Below are 24,631 nucleotides of genomic sequence, written 5' to 3'. Positions count from 1 at the left end.
TGCATTAGGTTTTCAGGCCTATTCACCCAGCAAAAGAAAGGCAAGCCCCAGAGGTGCTGGGCCTCCTACTGCCCCGTGGGCCCAGCGCTTGGATCTGGCCGTTTCTGCACATGACCTCATTTCACTCCTGCAATAACACTCCAAGGTCAAGCTGCTCTCCTCAGAGATGAGAATACGGAGGCTAAGGTCGAACAGCGGGATTTAAATGTATCCAGCCCCCAAACCCGGGCTCCTCCGCACAGCTTGTGTGACAGGATGACACCCAGCGCGAGGACAGGGGCCACAACTATACACCTGTGTGGGGCACGTACAGGACTCAAGGTGAGTGCTAGATAACGCTGAGGGGGCGAGCCACAGTCTCCCCTCCCCTTAGAGTCTCCGTAACCCAGGAAAAATTCCAGCAGCTCAAGGAAGGGGGTGTCAAGCACCCTGGGGTGGGGTGAACAGCCTGGCAGGGTACTGCCACCCAGGGAGAAAAGAGGATGGGTGCCAGCGTTCAGGCAGGAGCCCCGGGGAGCAGGTGGGCCTTGCACGGACCCCTCTTCAGTCTTAGGAGTTGAGCATGCAATGCCATTGTTGTCCCAACTCCTAGGAAGTCCCCAGCACAGGAACGACATGCTCAAAAGCAACCTGCTTCCAGCACCCAGGAAAAAGGTGGCCGGGGCCAGCAGGAGCTGGCTGGGCAGGGGCCCCAGGAAGCTGGGCCCAGTTATTTTTAGCATCTAGAGTCAAGAGGGAGGAGGCCCTCCCCCCCCCCCCCCCCCCCCAGGTAAATGTCAGTGCCACTGGCAGACCCAGCTAATTAAAGTGGCTGGAGCCGAGGGGCAGAGACAGTGACTTGGCCCTCTGCCTCCAGCTCCTCAACCCCCTAAAGCTCTTCCTCCACCTCCTCTTGCCAGCTGCCCCCCCCCCCGACCCCCCGGTCTGGGGGCCTGAGCAAGACATACTGGCTCGGTCTCAGAAGGAGCTGGACCCACGGCCTGGAGTCCTGGGCATGAGTCCTAGCTTGATGTGTGTCTCTGGGCAAGTCCCATGTGTCTTCTTGGACTCTACTTTCCTCCTCTGGAAAATGGGCCCCTGCTAAGCCCACCGGATATTACGAGGGTCATGACAGGAGCTGGGGTCACGAAGAGGCTCAGCCTGAGGGCGGCTTGCCCTCCCTGCTGTGGTGAGGTTGCAGTGTTATTCCAGAAAAGAGGTCCGGGCTTCCCAAGTGGGACCCGGGCCGGTCCCCAAGGGATGGGCCTGAGCTGACTGCTGGGAGGATTTGCGCAATCCCGGGCACTGGGAATCCAAGAGCCTGTGGCTGCCACTCTCCTGACAGGAGAGGGTGACAGAGAGGCTGCTGCAAATACAACCTGGGCTGAGCCCAGAGCCATGGGAGGGCCCGCACCCAGAGGGGCGCCAGGCACCTTAGGCCCACAGCAGATCGGCCTTGGGGAGGGCCACCTACTCCCTCTCTTCCCCAGAAGCAGGAAGGAGAGGGGAAGCCTACCTCTCAGCGCTAAGTTTCTTAGCCCATAGGTGGGTCTGCCCCAGGGGGCTGATATTCCCTGTATCTTTACTGGGGAGACTCCTGGCAGACCTCCCAAGTTTGAGGTCAACTCTCACAGCCAGAGATGCCCTGGGTCTAGCAGCAGTGTCCTGGGCCAGCTGTCCAGCTCTGGCGGGAGGACAAAAGCCCAGGATCCTGGTGCCCGCTCAAGCCCTCCCCGAAGGCTGACCTTCCACCGAAGCACTGCCTCACTGTGGCTCCCAGGTGCCTGAAGCCCCAGGGAGATCCAAGGGAAACTGAGGCACAGAAGTGGGTCAGTGATCAGCTCAGGGACATTTAGCAAGTCAGAAGCAAAGTACAAAATACTTCCTCCTCCTTCTGCCATCTGGCCTCTAGGGGGCATCTCCAGCCTCATTCCTCCACGGCCCAGTCTCTGCCCCACTGATTTGCCCCAAGTATGCCCAGATGGTCCCTTTGTGTGGAATGTTTTCAGTTTACAGTCACATTCATTCTTCAGGGCCCAGCTGAAGGCCCACCTACTCCAGAAAGCCCTCCCTGCCCTCTAGTCACTCAAAGCACCTGGACACTAGTCCCTGCTACCAAAGATCAGCAGCCTCCCAGGCTCAGGCCGCGGGGCAGCCGCTGGGCACGGTGAAGGGACTGACCAGGAATGCGGATGGCCCTCTTCCCCAAGTCCACTTTTCTTCCTCACCCCCTTGCATCTTGTCAGCTTTCAAATGGACCCTGACTCCAGAGCATTCTCTCTGCTGTGGCCTCAGGCTGGCAACCTCCAGGTCTCTTGGGCTCCCAGGGTAAACAGATGGGAGGAGAAGCCCTAATGGTGGCAGGCTCAGCAGGAGGTGGTGATTACAGGAGGTGGAATACAAACCAGGACAAACAGAGCCAGGCCTGAGGGCCTTGCTTGGCTCTCAGGCCTGCTCTCCCAGGTCCCTGTCCCTTTGGGGTCAGTCCTGCCTTTCTGCAAACGGGTGCCCCAAGGCTAGGTCACTTCCACTGCAGTGGCCATGCATCCCCTGCATTGGAGCAGTGAGGTCAGCTGAAAGCCTGGGAGCACCATGCTGGGAGGCACTGGGGTGCACCCTCCTATCTCTGAACCTCAGTTTCCCCATCTGAGGCTCAGAGGGGTTGGGCCAGATAATTTCTAGAGACTCCCGAAGGCGGCCAGGATGCGATGATTCAAATAAAGATGCCGCCCTTGCAGCCCCACCCAGTGTCTGATCCCTCCCTGCAAGGTCACAGAGGCTTTGGACCTGGGACCCAGGGCAGGGGCGTGGCTGTCCTCAAACTCCAGAGCTCAGTTGAGTCTGGTGAGCAAACACCAGTGGGAGGGAAGCATCGGCCGCCGTGAGTAACACCAAAGGAACCCTTCAAGGTGTAGTTTGCCAACCCTCCCAATCCAACTTGTCCTTGTAAAGCCCCTTGGGCGGCCAAGGTAAGGGGTCCCTTGAATGCACATGCAGCCACGCACACCTACACAGGTGAACACATACAATCCACAAGGAGCCCCTTGGACTCTGTGGGAGCCAGGGGAGGGATTCTCAGCCCTGGGAAGGATGCCTCCTGCTTGGCCTGCTCGCCTCCTGCACCTGCCGTGATGATGCTGTATGATCCTGAGCTGGTTTCTGGGCCTCTCTGTCCCCATTATGTCACTGAACAGATTCATCCATGTCTCCCTTCCAACCACAGCCCTAGTCTGAGGTCAGGCCGATATCAGACAGGGGCACAGACAGTGGCAATAGAGGGTGGCACCTGGGCTCTACCCTGGCAGCTTCATATTTCAGCATTTTAGAAGACTGGCTTTTCCTCTGATAAAAAGCTCCAGCCTCTGGTCCCGGAGAGACCCCAGAAGAGGCAGGGTGCTGGAAATGGCCTCGGCCAGCTAGAGTAGACAAGCCCCCAGCCCTGCTCCTCCACAGTCTCTGGGTGAGCTATGAGCCCCAGATCTTGGGCAGAGTCCAGCTCTCTCCTCCCAGCCTTCACAGAGGAGCTTCCGTTGCTCTATAGCCTCCTTTTGTGCAGAGACCTCAGGAAGACCCTTCACCTCCACTCTACTGTGTAGGGATCCAGCCCCCTCCTCCAGGCAGTCTCCCCTGCTTGCCTCCTCCAGCATCAGGGAAGAGCTGATCCTCTCAGCTCCTACTGCCTTCATCCACTGATGGCATCCACCTAACAGGCTCTACCCTGGAGACTCTGACCTTTGCCTGAGCCTGGGGCTGTGTTCCCCCAGTTCCTCAAATGCAGGTTTACTTTTGGATGCCAGTGTCTAGCATAACACACTCTGGCTCAGTGGTTCTCAACCTTCTTAATGCTGCAACCCTTTAATACAGTTCCTCATGTTGTGGTGACCCCCTAACCATAAAATTATTTTCGTTGCTACTTCATAACTGTAATTTTGCTACTGGTATGAACTGTAATGTAAATATCTGATATGCAGGATGTATTTTCATTGTTCGCGACCCACAGGTTGAGAACCACTGCTCTGGCTGATGAAGTGAATGGATCACCCAGCAAACTTGGGTAGGTACCAGTTTGATGTAGTGGGGGGAAAACTGTATAATGGTGTCAGGTGAAGTTGGGCTGAATCCCAGCTGCACCAACAGCTCTGTGATCCTGTATACGTTTCTTAACCTCTCTGTGCTTTGAGCTTCCTCATCTGCATGGTGGGAGGCTCCCAAGCTTCACTGAGTTGTTGAGATCACTGTAGTTTGTGACCCCTACCCGGTCCCAGCCCTCTGGTTTTACAGTTCAATGAACAACTGCTCAGAGAGAGGCAGTGACTTGTCCAAGATCACAAGACAGGCCTGCAGCAGGACTGAGGCCTGAAAGACGTGCTCAGACGGTCTGCCAGGACAGCAGCCCCATCCTGCTCACCCAGGGAGTGTTCTACCTCAAGCAGGAATGACCAGTGGGCTGTAGACTATATTCAGCCCCAGGCTGGGAGAGGGGTTGCAGGGTCAGGGCAGGCTGCAGAGGCTGGGGGTGGAGGGGCCTGGACTTTAGGCAACAGATTCCAGGCGGGGGTGGGGGAGGGATGCATTCTCAGCTGGTGCCAAAGACTGACAGGCATGCCACATGGGGACCCTGGGAACTCAGCTCTGCATAGCCAGGCCTGCTGTGAGCTGGGTTTGACATTCAAGGGCTTTGCAGCCAGCCCGAACCTGCCCTGCACCCCTGTAACCCTGAAAGTCTGCTGACTGACAGCTGATGGCACATGCTGGCAGCTTGAAGCCACAAACCAGGGGCTGGAGGCCACCTTAGGTCCCGCCCACAGAGCTCTAATCAACACTGGGCACCCTAGAGGTTCCTGCTGGCCAGGTTTCTGAGGACCACACTAAGGACATTTGCAAAGGGGTTTCAAAGAGGAAGTTACAAGATTTTGCCCAGATAGTGGATCCCAGAGAACAACCCATCATTTTTTTGCAAAAAAATTGACACTTTTGCCTGTGGCATTCTGGGACAGGCTAAAAGCCAGGTAACTTGGAAGGGCCTACTGGGACAAGAGAAGGAAGGGAAAAGGAAATCTTGAATCTGGGGTGTAGCTGCCACTTCCTGGCTTTAAGGCCCAACCACTAGAGCCTCAGTTTCCTCATCTGTTTCCTCATCATGAAATGACCTACCCCTGAAGGGAGCACCGTGGAGAAAAGAGCACAAATCCTGGCCTCCAGTGACTGGGACAGGAGCTCAGCTCCCACACGAGTGAGCAGGTGACCCTGAGGACCTCACCAACCTGCCCTGTGCCTCAGTTTCCTCATCTGGAAGCTGGTGAGGCCTCCCTCTCAGGATTCTTGGGGAGATTTAGGGAGCTCATGCAGGTAATGTGCTGGGCTCCCCACAGGGACTCTAGGGCAGTTGAGATAATGAAACTGGTGCCACAGACCCCAACTCCTCAGGAACCACAGGGCACGTGCACATGGATGACACAGACCTGCCAGCTGGCTGTGCCCCAGACTCAGAGGGCACCCAGGCTCCAGGGAGCTAGGATGGAGTCCCCAGGGGATGAGGCACAGGGACCCATGAACATCCCCTGGCAACACACACAAATTCCCCACCCGCTTCCTTCTCATAAAAGTAACAGTTCCAACCTGCTGGAGCCCTGCCTGGAGTCCAGGGACTGTCTCGGCACTGGGCACTGGTGGTCCCTAATCCTCACCCACACCCTGTCCAGGAGGTGGGGGAAGACAGTGACTGCTCCTGGTTCCAGATGAGGAAGCCGAGGCCACAGAGGGCAAGAGCTTGTCCATGGTCACACGCTGTCCCTCAGGCACCCTCCCTGACATACCTACAGAGGCCACGGCTCAGCCTGGGCCCAGAGCTGTCCAGCGACTGCAGGGGCTGCTGGAAGCTTTTGCAGGCGAGAAGCCAGCAAACCCTGAACAGCCCCTTCTCCTTGGAACACATCTCTGCCTGTGAGTGGCTGTGAGCATGTCCCTGTGTGGGAAATGCCATGTGTTGTGAGAACCTGTGCCTGTGTGGAGCGTCAACACAGAAGTTTATGACCATGTGTCTGTGAGCATGTATGTGCATGTGAGTCCGTCTGTGTGCACATGAAAATGTCTGTAGCATGTCTGGATGATGTCTGTGTATATATGCACATGAGGGAGTACGTCTTTGTGCACACACAACCATTCTTGTATGTGTGCGCATGCACACCTGTCTACCCTTAGCATGCATGGACAGCTTTACAAGTACACATGTGTCTGAGTGCATAAGTATCCTTGGGACTTGTATGTGTATCTGTACTTCTAGATGACAGCATCAGGCCCATGTGTAACGAGGCCACCCAAATCACCTTCTTCCTCATGAAAATCTCAGCCCTCTCAGAGACATTCTGGACCACAACCTGCTCCACCTCCTCCAAGAAGCCTTCCTGGATTCCATATTCCCATACTCAGAAGTAAGTCCCTTCCCTATTTCCTCAGTGGTGACAGCCTCGCTCCTGGATTTCCTGAATAGCACCAGCTTCTCAGCAAGGCCCCACCAGCAGACACAGTATGAAGGGCCAGCCCATGCTGCTTACCTGCTAAGGCCTCTGCTCACGATCAGCACTTGAGGCTGCTGAGAATGTCAGGAAAAGGAGGTGGGGGTAAGGAGGCAGGGGTCCAGCAGTCCAACCTGGCCGAGCACAGCTGAATCCTGCGGAGGCAGAAGAGGGCACAGTGAGCTCCAAGTCTTACCATGGGGGCGGCTCACACCCCCTCTCCCCACTTCAGCGACCTCTAGGTCTCGCCTGCCCAGACCCCTCTGGACATCTCCTGGAAGGCTGAGCTGGCCACAGAAGTGCAGCCACCCTAGAAACTGGATGCTGCTCCCCAACACCCCAATGAAGGCCCATCTCCTGAACCAGTGCCATCTGGTCTGAGGGCCCTACTGCCCCCTACTGGTTGGTTGTGCTATTTCTCGAAGCCAGCCATGGAAGGCGGCTTCTGAGTAAAAGAGAGAGGGCCTGGGAGCACCCTGGGGTGGGAAAAAGTACAGTAGGTGAGGCCACACCCAGAAAAGTGCCATCTGGTCTGAGGGCCCTACTGCCCCCAGCGTGGAGGCCCGAGGCTAGGGGAGGGCCGAGAGCAGACCTGACAGGGAGCACCAGGGTCAGAGATATCCCTCCACCCATCCTCAGCTTGGGGGCTTTTCTAACCCCTCCCCCAGCCTCCTCACTCCCCTCCACAAGGCCCTCGCAGACCTTCCAAATGCTGCTGGTGGGGCACACACAGCTCACCACCGCAGATAGCAGTTGGAGCCTATCTCCTAGCCTGTGGTCTATCAGTGGCTCAGCATTCCCACTTCCACAGAAACGTGGGCACGTGGTCACCAAAACACGTGTGCTGGTATGTTCAGAGCAGAGTCTTCATAATGGCCCCAAAATGAGAACTTCCCAGATAACTGTCAGCTATGGAACAGATACACTGACGATGCAGGGGACGGAACACCACACAGCAATGAGCGACCTACAACTCCATCCAACAAGAGTGATCAATCTTATGAACCCAATGTTGACCGGAAAACCCAGGCAGAGTGGAGAACACGTTTAAGGGGTCCATTTAGAAAAAGGCCACAGAGAGGCACAAGGACTCCCCTGTGCGTGAGGTGGACCCAGTGCGGCCCCGGACCCTTTGCAGTGCCTCTTACCCGGAGGTGGAGTATGTTTGTCGCCCTGAATCGGGGCTGGCCTCCAGACGCGTTTTGACCAGTAGGATTTGATGAAAGTGGCATTTTGTGGCTCAGGGAAACTAGGCCTCATGAGATCCTGCTGTTTCTGGCCTCGACCCTCTGGGAACCCGGCCTGGCCCTGGCAGGAAGCCAGTCCAGTCCGCCTTACTGTGGGGGCCAAGGAGAACTGAGGCCGCCCAGCCAACAGCCGGCACCAACTGCCAGACGTGACTAAGGCCTCCTTCCACCTTCCGGTCCAGCCAGCCCTTCAGGTGACGGGAGTGACACGAGCACAAGGGAAAGCAGCAGAGGACGCCCAGGCAAACCACAGCTCCTGAGACCTGGTCAGTGGTAGTTCTCCATTTCACCGAGCTCCGGGTGGTGTGGGCAGCAGCAGATAACGGACAGCAGTGGTGGGAGTGAGGAGAGGACAGTCCTCATCCTTGGGGGGACAGCAGTGACTGGAGGGGAGCACATAAGGGGGCCGCGGGGGTCTGGAATGCTATTTCTCGAAGTGTGGCAGACACGAGTGTGCTCATTTCATGACAATTTGTCAAGCTACCTTTAGGACATGCACACTTTTCTGAACGGATGGAATAATTCAATAGAAGCTAAAAACCAACCAACCTCTGGGGCTCTCTGCCCGCCCAGTGTACCAGATCCAGCCCGCCCTGGCCTGCCTGCCACCTCTCCTCTCTGCACACTCACAGCGCTGCCTCACACCTCTGCACTGGGGTGCCCTTCCCCTTCCCATGTGCTTCAAAGCCTGAGGGCAGGTGGCACCTCCTCCTGGCAGCCTTCCCTGAGCTCCTCAGGCCTTGCCCAGGTGTCCATACTCACACGGCTCTCTCTCTTCCTGGCCTGAGTCTTCCCTAGCATGGAGTTAAGTCTTTCCCTTCTGTCTCCCCAGCTCTTGCAGCTCTCCAAACAGGGGTCCTGTCAGGGATAGGCACCCCGCTTCTTCTTCCCCTGGGGTTGAAACCCCCTCCAGTGATGCTGTGATGATCAGAGCAGACTTGGGGTACTGTGAGGGGGAGGGGTCTGGCCATTACAAGTCTCATTTGTAGGCCAGCACTTTCCTGGACCTGGGCTTCTCCCAAATAGATAGGGGGCGGGAATGAATTTGGGGTTCCAAAGAGGACCTCCAGAGTGGGGGCGGACTTCGGGGGCCTCTGTTGTACAGTGGACAACGACACCTGTGAGATTCGGACCACTCCTTTCCTCGTCATTGTCTACTCAAATCAAACAGCAAGCTTGACGTGCAGTCAGTGCTGCCGACACAAAGCAAGCGGCCAGGCCAAGCAAAGGAGAGCTGAGATGCCAGGCAGGCAGATGGGCATCGCTGTCTGAAGCCCTTCCGTCTCCATCAGCGCCCATCCAGAAGGTGAGAGGCCTCCCCCCACCCCACCCCGGCAGCTCTCATACGACTGGGGTGGGATCTCAACTGACCCCCAGCACCAGGGCCTCGGTCCTGGATGCCCCTCTCAGGGCCCCTGTCCCACCTGCTCAGTTCCAGCTCGGTCCTCGATGGATGTGTGACCTTGGGGGAACCCCCTGTGGCCTCAGTTCTCCCACTCCATCTGAGAGATGTTGCCTCATCAACAGTCTCAGATGAGACACGGCTCTCTATCCTGTGGGAGGACTGCCCCATGGTCCAAGACAGCTCTGAGGCCCAGCAGCCTTTCTGCCTCCCTCGGGGTCCTCACTGCCGCTGTGCTGCCTGCCAGCAGGAAGCTCGTGTGCCCACTGCCGTCCGCTAGGGGAGGCCACAGCAGCCAGCCTGGAGAGGAAGGGGAGTGCCTCCCACCCCCAGGCCTGGGCTCACCCTGGGGCATTTTCCCTGGTACTCCAAGCCTTTGCTAAGAAAGAAACCTCCTTGCCCAACAAGGAGGCACAGATAACCCAGGAGAGGCCGTCTCCCCTGTAGAGGAGGTAACTCCATGCACAGGAGGGCAGCTGGCTGGGTCCAGCCTTCCACAGGTGGGTATGCTGTCTCAGGTAATGAGCTCCCCATCCCCAGAGGCATGCAAGCCAAGGGGATCAGCCATGTGGCGCTGTGGGTGCTACAGGCACCAGAACTGGAGCTGGCCTCTGTATTTCCCCAAGTCCTCTGATGATAAGAATCACCTGGGCTGCCTGTTAAACCTACAGCTTCCCAGGCCTCTCCCCTGAGAATGGAAGTCTGTGGGTCTGGAATACAGCCCAGAAATTTAAATTTTTAATAAGTCCTCCCAGGTGATCCTTTGCATCTGGAAAGTTTGGGGGGGGGGCACTGGCAGATGACCTTCCGAGCCCCTCTGGGGCCCAAGATTAGTGATTCTGAGACCCCACTCCACACTACCCCCACCCCATCTGGAAGACACACAGGCAGCAAACGAACTGCATCATTAAAAATGATTTGAACGCTTTAGACAGGGCAAAGATGTCAGGGGGAGGAGGGTTCCCAGCCCATGGTGGTACCAGCAGCAGCTCCTTCTTAGCCCTCACCCTGGCCCCCCAGAATCATCCAGAAAAGCTCAGCATTGGGGGTGGGGGGAGTGAGCTGACAGCTGTTCAGCTGCTGCTCAGTGAGACCCGGAAAAGCAATTATCTTGCTCTTAGCAGAAAGGCACTGGCTTTTACCCACCCCCTCCCACCTCCCTCCCGCCCACCTTCACACACACACACACACACACACACACACACACGCCCATCCAGGCCAAGATACTGGCTGGCTCTGCACCCGCCTCCCCCACCCGGCCTCCAGATTCCTCTGACTCACTCAACTTCCATCCTCAAGCACATTTCCAACACTTAAATCATTTAGCCCGCTAAACCGGAGACGGCAAAATGGGTGCTATTTCTTAAAAACATACAGAGAGCGTATTAAATTATTGATAGCCATTAAACAGGGGGAAAAAATTAAACAGCTCTCAGCTCTTATCAATCATTCATGCAGTTTCCACTGGGGTGTTTTCTGGAGAGTGATCACACGGGCAACCCGGGGAGCTGGATCCCGCGGCAAGGAAGGCACTGGCTGGATGGAAAGGGGGGGCCGCTGCAGCCCCCAGGACTACCCAGGCCGCTAAGGCTGCGGAGGGGCTCTGGCGGGGCTGTGGCGCAGGGAGGTGGGCCTCCCCTCTTCACCAGAACACTAGCAAATGATACTCCAACACTGCCTTCAGGGAACCCCCGTAATTAAATCCAGCCGCCTTTTACTGAGTGTCTACTATGTATCAGGCATGCGGGATACACAGAGACACCATACCCTAAGCACTCACACAGGTAACCCTGGGGCCCTGCAGGAAAAGGTGATTACACGCATTGTAACAGGAACATTGTGACAGGAGCCCTGATGGGAGTCCACAGGGGGTGGCTGGAGGAAAAGGGACAGCTGCGCTGGAGGAGGGGCTGCCCAGGAAGGTTTCACCAAAGAGGCAATTCGTGGGTAAATTCTTGCCCAGAGGCCACACCTGGAAGGCATTCCAGGAAAGGGGTGCAGGTCCAGCCCCAGCAAAGGCACAGTAGCCTAGCTGTGCCTGTGTCCCAGCCTCCCTCCTGCCAATGTCAGTCACTGACTGTGGGGTGAGGGGCTTGGGCACAGTAAATGGAGCAGGGAGCTGTCACCTCAGCCTCTCCTCCAAGCACCAGTCCAATCCAGGCCAGGCCAGGCCAGGGGAGGGATACACAAAGCCAGCCCCCCCCTCCTGCCCCCGCAATGGGGACAAGCAAGAGGTTGGGGTTCACCCCAGCTGCCAGGGCAGCCGCACCTCCACCCCCGCACAGCAGATCCATTTCCTGGCTCTGACTCAGGACACCTAAGCCAGCGTGACGCAGAGCGTGGAGGCTGCAGGGCTGGGACACCACTGGTCTCCTGGCCACAGACAGGCCTGGCAGAGCTGCCCTGGGGAGTCGGGCTCCCTCCTGCCCTGAGCCGTGCCAAGGACCCAAAACCCAGGGCTGTGGGAGCCAGAGGACACCCGATCCCACTCTGCCCTCTGCTTGGGGACCATCTACCACCAGGGGCCATCTGAGGCTCCCAGGCCAGGCTGAGGCCAGGCTGAGCTGCTGGCTGCTGAGGGGAACAAAGAGGCTAAGCCTATGCCTGCCCCAGCCCCTTCCCCCACATACAGGGATAGCGCCACATTCTTGAACGTCTTTCAGAAGCCCTAGCTTCGCAGGAGCAGGGAGCTGGGAAGAGGCCCTGCCAAGTGTTGATAGCACCCTCGCCAGAGAAAGCTGCTGTCACAGGGAAACATTCTGGGGAGAGCGGTTGTTTACCACCAACGCTTGGGACTGTCAAGAAATAATCAGAAGGAATTAAATTTGCAAAGTGGAAAAGATAGCATGGAAGCCCCGCCCCAAGCCCCTGGACATTGTGACCTAGAGAATCAGGCTGTTCTATTTTGCCTGGTTGGAGGAAATGTTCTCAAATGTGCAGGGGGTAGGGGGATATGTGTGCCCCCAGCCAGGCCTGGGAGATGGGGGCCCACGTCTTCACATCATATGGACTCAGTAAGACCAGGCTGATCTTACAGGACAGGGGTAACCTCCCAGGGTCTGCCCACAGTCTATGGGGATCATGGTGCCTAAGGCTGCCCAACACCCCTGCCAGTCACTCAGGGGCTTGGGGTGACCGGCCTGGGTGAGCCTGAAAGTCATCAGCCGCCCTAGGCTGTACAGCCCCGCGCTCACACCAAGGGCACTGGGCTCCGCTGAGTCCCTGTTACCTGTCACCTTGGTTGCTGCACAGGACCCCTTCCCTCCAGGCTCCCTCCACACAGGCACAGGGACCTGTGCAGGGCTAGGGCCTGAGCTGGCACAGAGCAGGCTGCCAGGGAAGGTGTGCTGACCCACAGAAACAAGACACAAGTGACCCCAAAACCCAAATCAAACACACCTGTCCCTGCTGAGGTACCAGCCCTGACTCCTCGCTGCCAGCATCTTCCACTGTCAAACCATCTGTCAGTTGTGCCTGTACTTCTAGAAGTCTCTCACACCCTCTAGACTCCAGCCGTAGCACAACTCCTCAACCTTCCTGAACAACCTCCTCTGGACTTTCCTGCCCCAGGGCCTTTGCATGTGTTACCACTTTCTCTAACCAGCCAAGTCCTGCTCTGCATCAAGCTCTACTTACCCCTTTGTAACTGTTGCAACACTTTTCGCATTATAATAAACTGGATTCTGTTCGCATCTGCTCTGAACTAAATGGGGGGAAGGGGGGCACCTCGAACAGCAACAGGGCTCCTTCCTTCAGCACTTGGTACAGTCAAACCAACCACCCCAGCCCCGGCCTGCAGCCCAGAGTTAGTTCTTCTTAATGGCTGACCTGCATCGCTCCTGCTATAATTTTAAAAACCATTCCCTGGAGAGTGGGTGCGATGTTCTCGGCCAAGTGAAAGTGAGCCGTGCTCTTGGACTCCTGGAGCCGAGGGAAGGGGCAGGCTTGGAAATTGCCAGGCAAAGGCCAGCAGAAATTGGCCACAAATGAATCATTAACTCTCGAGTCGAGAGCTCCGAGTGGCTGGTGCCAAGGTCTCCGGCTCTGGCCTGTGTGGGCCACTTGGCCTCACTTGGCTCGGGCGGAGGTGGCCCCGCCCCCCGCCAGCCATCTGCTGCACCCCATGGCCACTGGGCATGGAGAGCTGAGGCTGCCTGGGCCAGAACAGCCCAGATGTCTTACGGGAGAGGGCATGCCTTTTCCCAGGAACGACTCCAAACCGTTGCCCACACACTTCTGTCCTTCTGGAATGCTGTCCCTTCCAGCAAGCTAAATCCCCTGTCCTTGCAGCCTGGCGGCCTCTCTTCCCTGCCCATCTGGGCCCACAGTGGCCCCCACACCTCTGGCTGCATCTGCCTGCCCTGGCCTGGGTACCAGGGGCTCATTTCTTCAGTGAAGCACCTGCCGCGAGGGAGACTTGGCACGCCTCCTGGACCCCAGCAGCTGGCACAAAGTGGGGCACTGACCAAAGAGCCCAACGTGATGAGGTTGTTCCTGGGGTCAGTCTGCAGCCAGCAGGAGGAAGCACCTCGGCGTGGGGTCTGCAGTCCCACCTTCTCAGGTGACACGTCACATTCCCCTCTGGGCCTCCTTTCAGGCCTCAGGTCAGCGGGGATGCAGTTGAGGTAGGGGCAGAGGTGACTGCCAGCTTCCTACTGGAGAGCCAGGTGGCTGTGGTGGGGCATGGCACCCTGGTTCCCAGGAGGGAGGAGAGGTCAGCACGGACCCCCTCCCTCCCCAGGGCGCCATCCTGCAGGCAGGAGTGCGACTTCACCACAGCCCCTCGGAGCTGCGCTGAAGGTTCTTCTCGGTGGGGACTGATGGAACCGAGGGCTGGAAGCAGGTACGATAGTAACATGATGGTAATACAGCGCGCACTGTGCGTCCACCTGGGCTCCAAACATAGTGTCCACCTGTATGGCAATCAGGTGGGCAAAACACAAACGAACACTGCTGACTCGGCTGGCTGTCCGTGTCAGTGCTGTGCTAAACGCAAAGCACACGACCCATGTGCCCTTCCACCACACCACGAGGGACATACTATTAACATGCCCTGGAAATGAGGAACCCACGGTTCCAGAGATGCAGAGGGGTGACCCACCCATGTCCCAGGCTGGAGTGTGGCAGCCGGGGATTCAGATGAAGGGGTCTGACCTGGGTCCCACACGCCACCCACCCCCACGTGCCCAGAGTCCTTGTCTCGTGTTCTTAGAGCTCAAACAAGTATGGTGGGCACCGCCCCACAGCCTTCACAGAGCCCCTTTCTCATCTGATCCCCAAAATAGCCCCGTAAGATGGCCAGGGAGCGTCATTATTACCATTTTACAGATGGGGAAACAGGCCTGCTGGGAACGAGCCTTGACTATGTGGCAGCTTATATACCTGTTTATTCCTCACCACAACCCCACAGGTGGCTGCTGGTAACAGCATGGTGCAGATGGAAAAGGCTGAGAATGCGAGAGGCAGAGGGAGCTGCCACCCTGGTGACAGAGCCTGGGCTTGTGCCTGATCTGCTGGACTCCCGGTGGGGCTTCTCCAGGCACAGGCTGTCCCCAAGGCCGGCACAGTAAGTGCAGGCTGTGGGCGTGGTGGGGAGAGGTGGCTCAGGAGCCCAGCACAGGGCCGGGCCAGGGGCTGCATCCCTCCCCACCAGCACCCGCGCCCCACCCATGGGGATGGGCCAGAGATGCTCTGAGGATGAACCCACCTCCTCACCTCCCTGCAGGACTCCCAGGCCAGGGCACCCGGCGCTCAGTTATCATGGCAAACTCTTACTGATGAGCTTACTGATCAGGCTGCGATGTCTCGGCCAGCCACACAGGTCACCAGGTGTGTATGAGTGTGTGGGTGTGTGAATGTGGACCGCGCCCATCTGAGGAAAAAAAGATGAGCTGGTGACCGCCTGTGTGTACCTGTCACCATGACACAGACACACGCAGGTATGCACTCCCCTCACTCATGTATGCAGGCACACGTGTTTGTCGGGCACACATGTGCTTGTCTGCACACATGCTCACACCCAGAACAGCACACACCTGCATTCAGGCACCGGGGGACCACCGAGCAGGGATGTGGACAGCTCTGATGCACACACACAGGGCCCAGGAGAGGGGTGAGGGCAGCAGGTGGGCAAGCAGCCATCTGCGGAACTGTGCTCGGGCCCCGCGCTGCCGCTGTGCTCATGGAGTCAGGCCTGTCAAGCACAGCCCATCAATCAGGAAGCCGCCTGCTGCAGGCATTAAATCGTCCCTAGGATGCAGTGCTTAGAACAGAGAAGGAGCCGGCATCTGGTCTAGGTCCACCGTCTGGGTGGGGGTGGAGGGGCCCTGTTAGTTAGCACCCGCTCCACCCCAGGCTACCTCCCTGTCCGCAGCCCCTGTGAGCTCCCTCTCCTGCTCCCTCACGAGGCCCTGCTTCCCCCCGACCTTCCCATTCTACCTCTGTCCTCTGCTCTCACCCGAGATGCCTGGGTTCACCCACAAGCTGAGCGCTGCCCTCCTACCCCCAGTGCTGAGGGCTTCTCCTAGCAACCAGCACCCCAGGACTGAGCTGTGCTGGGGCTGAAGATGGGTGTGGGGAAGATTCCACTTCTGGGCAGAACAATGGGGTGCTGCCACCAGACTGGGATCCAGGCCTGGGCCACTCCCAGCTGCATCTCCTGTGAGTCACCTCTGGTCTGGCCTCCCCGCCCCCTACAAGTGGGGACTAGAGAGGGACCTCCCGGAGCTGCTGGTCCTGGGGCTGTGCTGCCCAGGGGAAAGCTCCTACACGGGTGCCGATTAATCATGACTATTAATAATACAGCCATCTGTATCCTGTGGTGGAGCGAGGAGGGTTTCAAGTGGGCCCAGGCCCCCGCAGAATAAGTGGGTCTCGGGTGTGCTGGGGGTTAGCTCCGGGCCTGCAAGCAGATCTGTGGGGGCTGTGTGTTAAGGAGGGGCTGTTTGTACTGCACTGCACAGACAGACGCAGGAGAGGAGAGACAGACAGGCAGGCAGGCAGACAGACAGATGGCAGGGAGCTGGCTCATCACCCGATGAACAATAGACAATTACCAGTGCCAAAGCGCTCGGGCAAGATTCTCACTGCCTCCCACTGGGACACACCAGTACCTGGCCTTTCTGCTTCTCCTCAGCCCTCACCCCACCCTAGAGGCCTCGGCTCCAGGGGTGAAAGGGAGTAGGGATGGGAGCTATCCTCTGTCCAGAAGTCCTAGATACTGTTACCTGCCATGGCCAGGCCAGGCCCCCCCCCCCAACACACAACAGCACCCTAGGACTGGAACCCAGGCCACCCCCATTCCTGCCCCTGTGTCCTTGTGCACTCAGGTTCCTCTGCCTGGCAGGCCTGCCTGCCCTCCGCAAGCCCTGTTCTGATGGCCTCCCTCTGAGGGGTAAGCCTTTCTCAAGGCCCCATCCCTCCTCCCACCGCCCCATGGTGGCCAGCACGCTGTTGACCTCGCCTGTCTGCCTAAAATGCCCTCTTGGTGTGCACATCCACTCTCATCTCCCAGTCACCAGACCATGAGCTGCTCTTGCCAGCTCACTTCCACAATTCCTCAGTGCCTACACGGGAGGGGCCCCGGCTGAATTCAACGCTCACCCTGAGCCAGGCACATGTTACTCGTCACAACAGCCCCATGTGGTATTTATGCCCATTTCATAGATGGGGAAACTGAGGCTCAAAGAGAGAGGAGAACTTGCCAACAGTCATGTGGCCAGGAAGTGGCTGAAATGCAAAGCAGGCCATTGGCTCCAGAGCTCTTCCCCACGAGGCTACAAAGATTCCGAATGAACGAATGAATGAAGTTTAAACACCAGGATGCATAAAGTCCTTTGAGCTATTTTCGTAAGTGGAAGGAAAAGTGGCCAAGAGATGAATGTCATGGGTTCAGGCAGGGTCTTTGCATTAACTGACTGTGTGACCTCAAGCAAGTCACTGGTCAACCGTGGGACTCAGTTTCTTCACCTGTAAAATAGGGGCAAGTCCGGCTGCCTGGTCTGCAGGTCAGCTATGAAGACAGTGTAGAGTGAGCACTCTGAGGACGACGGCAGAACAGAGCGTGATCATGATGTGTGTACATGTGGCAGCCAGGACTTCCAAACCAAGCGCCTGTACGCCCGCTCCAGCGGGGATCCCCGGAACAACGGACGAGGGGTCGGAAACCTTGGCAGCACATCCATTGTTCGGGGTCTGATCAGCACCCTTCCTGGGCAGCTGCCCCGTGTGCAGCCTGGGCTGGCCATGGTGGGGAGGGGACACAGGAAGTGCATGGGCTTCATGAGCACAGGGCCAGGTGCGGCCCTCTGGGGCCTGTGACTTGGTTGGGGGATGCCCCCTGCATAATGGGCCAGAGCTGCTCCAGGAGCACCACCTCCGTCATTGGCTGACCACCATGCCTGGCACTGGGGGTGCAAAGCAGACAGCATTCAGCCGCAGGCTTGGGTGGCACCCAAGCGACAGAAAGGCAGAGATGTCACGCAGTGCCCTTCCCATACCTGTGGCAGACATTACCAATCGATCCCCATACACTCTTGCAGAGTTCCAACGTGACCTTGGAATGACTTTTCTGAATAGCACTCTAGGCTGTCACTCCAAAACCTGTAGCATTTGACATCCCTATTAGTGGAGCAACTACTACACTCCAGCAGGGGTCAACCATGCTGGGCAGGGGTGGAGTCTGGACCCTGACAGAGGGAGTCCCTCAGTCCCATGTTATGGGGGGTAGTGGTCACCTCTGAGTATTGTGTTGTTGGAAGACAACTGATCAAAATGTCCTACCAGTAGCCCCTTCCTGTCCACTCCTCTACAAGGAGATAAAAGGTGAAGGAGATAAAAACCCACGGAGGTGAATGGGAGAGAAAAGGGTGATCGGACAGTTTGCTGAGCCCCTCACATCCCCTAACCAATTTCTTGGTTTTGTCATTTCCTCCTGCCATCTAGGCTGCCATTTATTTAATATTTTTTCTTGAAATCAATTTATAGTTTTTGCCAAAATGTACTTATTTACAAAAAACTTTGTCCTGTTACCTTAAATATAAAATTAGCCTCGCTCACCACGAACAGAAGTTAAATGTGAAAACAAGTGCTGGAAAGTAAACGCGTTTCTCTGCTGCCTGCCTGCTGGAGGCTCCAAGGTCCCTCTGTTGAAAAGGAGACCAGCAAGCATCCCGGGCCCAGGCACTGGGCGCTGTCCTCGACACAGCCAGAGGGCGAAGGGGCCTGGGCAGAGGGCTGTGCTCAGCCGTGATTAATGCAGGCACAGACCTCAGAGTCACCTTTGTGTGCTTTGAGGAACAAGCACAGCTCGGAGAGGTGAGCCACCAGCCCCAGGTCGCACAGCAGCCAGCCTCTGGCTCAGGCCTTCTGATGACGCACAAGGTTCTTTCCTTGTGGCTGCCGCCGCCTCTCAATGCCACACGCAGTCACTTAGCGCGGAGTCTCTCTGGCCCACGGCTGGCGTGCGAACGGTTTTTACACCTGAGGTTAACAACTGTGATTTAAGAGGTTATTTGTCTTAATTTTCGGAAATCACTTTCTCAGGGAGGAGGTAACTAACACATCGGCTAGGGAAGCTTGTCTTTATAGAAAATATTTATAGCATTTCCAGACAGTTTGGTGGCAAATGGATACAGCATCTGCTATTTTCCTCACTTTCCACCACAGCTCTAAAGCCCAGAGCAGTTAAAACACACAACAACAACAACAACACAACAACAGCAACCACATCAATGCTGATAGGAAGGCAAAGCCGGCTCTTCTGGGGAAATAAAGCACAAAACCGGTGTGATTTCAGAGAGCGCATCACTGCCTCCTCTAGCCGTACCTGTGCTCGTGCTCAGAAAGCCACAGCAATGGGCCAGCCCCCAAGGCCATGGTGCGGTTCACTGCCTGAGTCGGGTTTGGCCGGACTCCCAGGCCCGGGATTATGGCTCTCACCAGAAGCCCCAATGGCAGAAGAGCCCTGGAGAGGGACAGGGAGAGGGCAGCCTCCAGAAATTGAAGACGGTCTACGAGCTGGAGCTGAGCCAGTTGCTCTCCTCATGCTACCTCAGCAGTTATTCATCCTTCTGAGGCCAGTGACGTTCATTACTCCCATTTTGCAGATGGCAAAACTGAGGCTTTAACAAGCCAAGAGATTTTCCCCAGGGCACAACTGCTTATATGGTAAGCTGGTCCCTTTGACTCCCCCAGGCAGCCGGGAATTCCTACCTCATTTCCCGTGACCATCCTTTGAGTGGCCCCTATGCCATCTGCTCCCCAGGACCCTGCCAGGCACCTCCACATTCTGGGCTCCAAGCCTTTTCTCACACCCTGACCCTCAACACCAAACCTTGGCCCCCAGAATGCAGAGTCTGAAGAGGGAGGCAGAGTCACTGTAGGACTCTGAGGGCCTTTTGCTCCATCCTGGTGACTCAGGGGGGAACCCCAAGGCCCAGGGAGCGGAGAGGAGGGGATATGTTCGGGGTCACAAAGCTGGCTGTTGACAAAATAAAGGTAATCCGGTTTGTTGTTAAAAATCCCAAACATGTTGCTACTCCCTCTGTCCTTGGCGCTGTGTTCCAGCCACACGCGGAGCCATCCTTGCTGCTTCATAATAAGAAGTCAATGCAGCTCAGAAGGAGGCTTGGTAGCGAGATCTAGGGCTCGGGCCCACCAACGGCTCAAGCTCATGGTGCTCGTGTTCCCAGCTGGACGTCTCGAGTCCAGCCAGCCCAGCCTTTCAGACAGAGCCTCCCACTCCCTCCCACTGAGGCTGCAGGCAAAGCCCACCACACCCTCCCACCAGCTAGGGAACCAGATGCATTGGGACAAACCCCAGGCCAGACCCAGAGGGAGCACCCACCTACACAGCCTGGCTTGAGGCTGGCAGAGAGCCCCCCGCGGAGGCGCTCCCCATGTCACCACTCCCCCGAGCAGTCCTCTCCACTCGCATTTTGACAGACTTTGCAAACGCATGTGTCCAGTTAGCTCTGTCCCCCCAGATCCTGGTCTCCCCCCACCCTTCCAGTGCCCGGCCTCTTTGGAATCAATTGCTCTCCGCATCCCCCAACCCAGGCATCAAATCCAAAAGTCAAGGAGCCTCCTTGATTCTGATGCTGCCTCTTAGCCAAGCCATCTGCCCTTTCCACGGTTGGCTCACCCTTCCTGTGCTCTCTCTTTTCTTTTTTTATTTTATTTGTTGGGGTGACATTGGTTAATAAAATTATATAGATTTTAGGTGTGCAATTCATACTACATCACCTGTATACTGGATGTGTTCACCCTTCCTGTGTTCTCATCTGCCCACCTCTTGTCAGCCCCTTTGCCTGGGCAAAGGCAACAGCCGCTCACTGGCCTCCCACTCTCACTTCCCCCTTGCTCTTCTTCATAGCTGTCAAGTACATCTTTTCCTGTTTATGGCTTCCCCAAGGCATTCCCCCACGGCCCATCTGGGCCCTGCTCACCTCACCCAGTAAGTGCTTGACCACCACCATCGCTGCCCGCCTGCCCCATTGGTTTCCCTGCCCCAGGGCCTTTGCATCTTACCGTCTCCTCCCCCCACCATGGCGGCTCTATTTTATTTAAGTCTCTCAATGGGCCCTTTCAGCTTGTCCTTGTCTAAAATGCAGTCACTCCATAACACACCACTCCACATTGTCCCTGGATGGCAGGTACTGCAAGATGATGATTGCTTCTGTAGGTACTGACTTATTATGTGTCTCTCGCCCCCACCCTGACGATGTGAGGCCCAGCTCCTTGTCAGGCTGGCTCCCTGGGTTATATCCAGTGGTTAGAACAGCGTCTGGCACAAAATCGATGGTCATAAGTGTTTGTTGAATGAGCAAGTGAGTGAACATCCAGGATCTCATTAGCCCCCCTGCCCCCACCAGCCAGGGTGGGAATTATCCCACTTCACGGGTGAGGGCTTGCATGAGGCACCCTACACACCTGGGAGCCACGATGGTGAAAGTGGCAGCACCCTGGTTCGGGACCAGGCCTCCTAACGCCTAGACCAGGGAAGGCACGAGGATTAAGAGGATAAAAGCCCAATGGAAAACGCATGAAATTGTGTGGCTCCAATATTTCTCTTGCAGCTTGAAATGTCGCTTCTCTGAAAACCACATCCTGCCCCTTTGAGCCAGTCTTGGCCTCAGCTCCCAGCTACGGGCAGCTTCGCCGAGGCCTCCCCTCTGAGAGGGTCCTGGAGTTCACTGGCCCAGCCTCAAGATGATGGGGGCGGCCGGGGTGGGGGTTGGCGGGGGGGCAAAGGAGGCCTCCTCTCAGGGTGGGGTAGAAGGAAAGGGCTGAGCCAAATGCGGGTCACGCTGCTGCGCCCACAGCCCTCCGAGGGCTAAAAATAACCCTGTTTACACACTTCCAGAGCTGGGTTTCTGCCGCCCTGTCAGGAGGGCTTGAGACTTCACTATGCCCACGTCCCCACCGCACACCTTCTACTGGGCCGGTGGGGACCAGGCTTTGGGGTTTGTTTCCTTGGGCGGTTGTAGGTGGAGGGAGGTGAGGAAAGCTGCCCACGCTGCGATTCCAGGAGACTGCTCACTGCTGGCAGACAGCTCCTCCTCCCGGAGATCAGAGATGCAGGACGGCAGGGGCAGAAGCAACAGCGGAGGTGGCCAGATCCTGCGCCACGAGGGGCCCAGCCAGCTCATCCCAAAGTCTTGGGGGCCACTGTGCCATGGGAAGCCTGGGAGCGGCCGCGGGTCCTCCCTGTGTATGTAACCCGGGGCAGGCCACTTCCCCTCTCTGGTCCTCACTTACCTCTCTGTGTTGTGGCAACTGGTGGTAAATAACTGACACCTTGTTCCTGACATCATGTCCCCTGAGTGTGGAGGGCTGACGGTCCATTCTCAGTGTGTGTGTGTATTTGGGGGGGGGGGGGGGGGGGGGCAGGCAGTGCCAGAGACAGAGCAGGCCCCTGGGACCTGTGGCTCGTCTTTGGGAGACAGGCACACCTGCCAGGATGGCCGTCACCTGGCCACCCTCCTCCCGCCTGCCCTGGTTCACCCAGATGGACTTTGACACCAGAGGGGCAGGTGCCAGTCGCCGGCTAGCGACAGCCCCTCCTCCTGGGCAAACAGGCCCTTCTCCACCCCATGGCTCCCGTCAATGTGGCCATGCCAAGAAACACGCAGGCTGCCAGAGGGCGGCATGTCGGTCAGCCACCCTCCTTGGGCAGGCAGCGCCTGGCAAGCACCGCCGGCCCCCTCACCCCACATGGCCACCATGGTGAGGAGCTCCGGCTCCCCAGGATCCAGCAACCCCTGGCTTTTCTTCTCCCACTGGAGAGGCCAGATGGGAACAAAGTCCATGCCTATGGCCTGACTTAGGGCTGTGCCCTCTGACAGCAGTCCTCTGGTACTATGAGCCTTCGTAGGTGCTGTTCCCTCTGCCTCAGATGCCTTTCCCTCACTCCTTGGCCTGGGGATTTCCCACTCCTCCCAGCGGAGTGAGCTCAGCGCTGACCGTGCCCTGTGCCCTGTCATTAGACAGCCAGTAGCTCCCCCTGATCCCCGGTAGAGCCCGAAAAGGAAGGGGCTCGGGAACTGTCTGCTGACTTCACTCGGTCTTCTCTCCTCCGTGTGATGAAGTCCACCCTCTACAGTGCCCCCGGGCATCGCCCCACAATTCTGCGATTCTGCAACCTGTAATCAGCTCCACCATTTCCCTCCAGAGGCGTCTGTCCGCTCGGGAGCCTCTGCGCCCCGGCCTCTATGTCTCATCAGGCCTGCACCGCGAGCCCAGGTTCCTAAATACACCTGCTCAGGTATGTGGGGAGAGGCCCGGCATCTGCTCGGCTAAACAGGAGCTCGGGGGGTTCTGTGTGCAGAAGCCCCAAGGGTCCAGGGCACCCCAACGCACTTGGAACCTACTTCCCTAGGAAATCACAGTACCCCATGGCCCTGCAGACCACCCCACCCCTGCTGCACCCCTGGCTCCCGTGCCCAGGCCCTACTGGGAGGGCAGCTCATGCCCTTTCTCCTGGACAGTGGCAGGATTCCTCAGGGCCTCTGTGAGAACCACCGCCAAGTGGCCACCACAGTGATCATTCCACAGATCTGATCCGGCTACGTCACTCCTCACCCCCAGATCTTTTTTGTGGAACCCGTGTCAAGGATACACTTTAAGGCATGATGGCATTTAAAGCCCTTTAAGACATGATCAGGCCCACGCTGAGTTCCCTGGCCTTGCCTCCTACCTATCCGGCCCATGCCGTCTGCTGTCCCCTTTGTGCTGAGCCTTCCCTGACTCATCCTTTGGGGGGGAGCTTGAAGGTCACCTCTCTGGGAAGTGCTCCCTGAATGCCCTCCCAGCAGGCTGGCCTGTGCTGCTCCACAGGGCACAGTTCTCACCATGGCCACTAAGCTTCCTGCTGTAGGAAGTTGCTGGCCTGTCTTATTCCCTAGCAAGGCTTTGAGCTCTTGGGGCAAACCAGGATCACTCACTCAGAGCCTGGTCCCCGGCTGGCACTCAACAGCCCATGTTCTGAGCCTCACCAGGCACGGCCTACAAGACCTGAATCAGGTGGGTACCCCCACTGTGGTGACACGGAAAGTGATGTTCAGAGGGGCTGAGGATCTGTTCAGGTCCTATACAGAGGTGGTGGGACCCACTCAGGATGGAATCAGCCGGCACGGCACCCGTGTTCCTACCTGCCTCCTGCCTCCAGCTAGTGGAAAGACCCCAGCGCCCACTGCCACGGGGGCGAGTTACTGGGTGGGAGGGGACACTTCCTCCAAGCCCCACCCACGGTGGGCGGAAGGGTTATGGAAAGAGATGCCTCTGGGGGAAGTCACCTGTGAAATGCAGGCCCTCCCCAACCTAGAACAAGTAACAGCGTCCCAAGCTCAGCACCTGGATCTCGAAGGGAGGGATCACGGAGGCCTGAAGGGGTGCAGAGAGAGCCTGGGGCAGACCTGGACCCAGACACCACTTCTCCTGGCTCCAAGCACAGTCCCTCTGTCTTTTCCACACCTCAGTCTAACAAGGTTGCTTCCTCTTTCCTGAAGCCCCAGGGGACCTGGCAACCCTGCCTTCCTTTCAAAGCAAACACAGATAAAGAGCCAGCAGTAAATCCTGGGGTTCCCATGAAGACAAGGGAGGAACACATTAAAGGCAGATGGGGGAGAACCCCTGTCCAGTGGGGTGGGGGACCCTGTGCCCAGGAGACCCCAAGGAGCACTGGCCTCCCAGCATGGGGACACCCAACTCCCAGGCCCTCGGGATGGGCCCCAGCAAGTCCACGCAGCCACGGCTGCATCAGAATGCACCCCCACCCGTCCTCCAAACGGCCCAGGGGTCCTCTCACTCACTGTGTTCCCAAGGCCATGGCTCTGGGGTGGGTGTCAAGCAGGCTGCAGGCCTCGCTGGCTCTCAGGGCCTGCTCCCTGGCAGGGGGCAGGGGGAACATTTGAACCCCAGCCGGCTGCTGGGACTTGCTAACAGAGTGGTTCCTATCTGGCTCATCTGCCACATGGTGCCCACCTTCT

General features: G+C 57.5%; 1 protein-coding gene across 4 annotated transcripts in view; it reads right to left on the bottom strand.

Annotated features, from left to right (window-relative positions):
* ZMIZ1 (zinc finger MIZ-type containing 1) overlaps positions 1–24,631 on the bottom strand; it is a 219,918-nt gene that overhangs the window by 166,602 nt on the left and 28,685 nt on the right. For all 4 annotated transcript variants that reach the window (XM_070433065.1, XM_070433063.1, XM_070433062.1 and 1 more), the window contains exon 2: positions 6,534–6,649. The gene's annotated coding sequence lies outside the window, so the exon portion shown is untranslated. The remainder of the gene's footprint in view (positions 1–6,533; positions 6,650–24,631) is intronic.

The sequence above is a fragment of the Myotis yumanensis genome, unplaced genomic scaffold (assembly GCF_028538775.1).
Source record: "Myotis yumanensis isolate MYYU_CA2020_CCGP unplaced genomic scaffold, mMyoYum1.0.hap1 SCAF_13, whole genome shotgun sequence".
Classification (NCBI taxonomy): Eukaryota; Metazoa; Chordata; class Mammalia; order Chiroptera; family Vespertilionidae; genus Myotis; species Myotis yumanensis.
The sequence above is the reverse complement of the archived record's forward strand: the minus strand, read 5'-3'. Positions and strand labels throughout refer to the sequence as shown.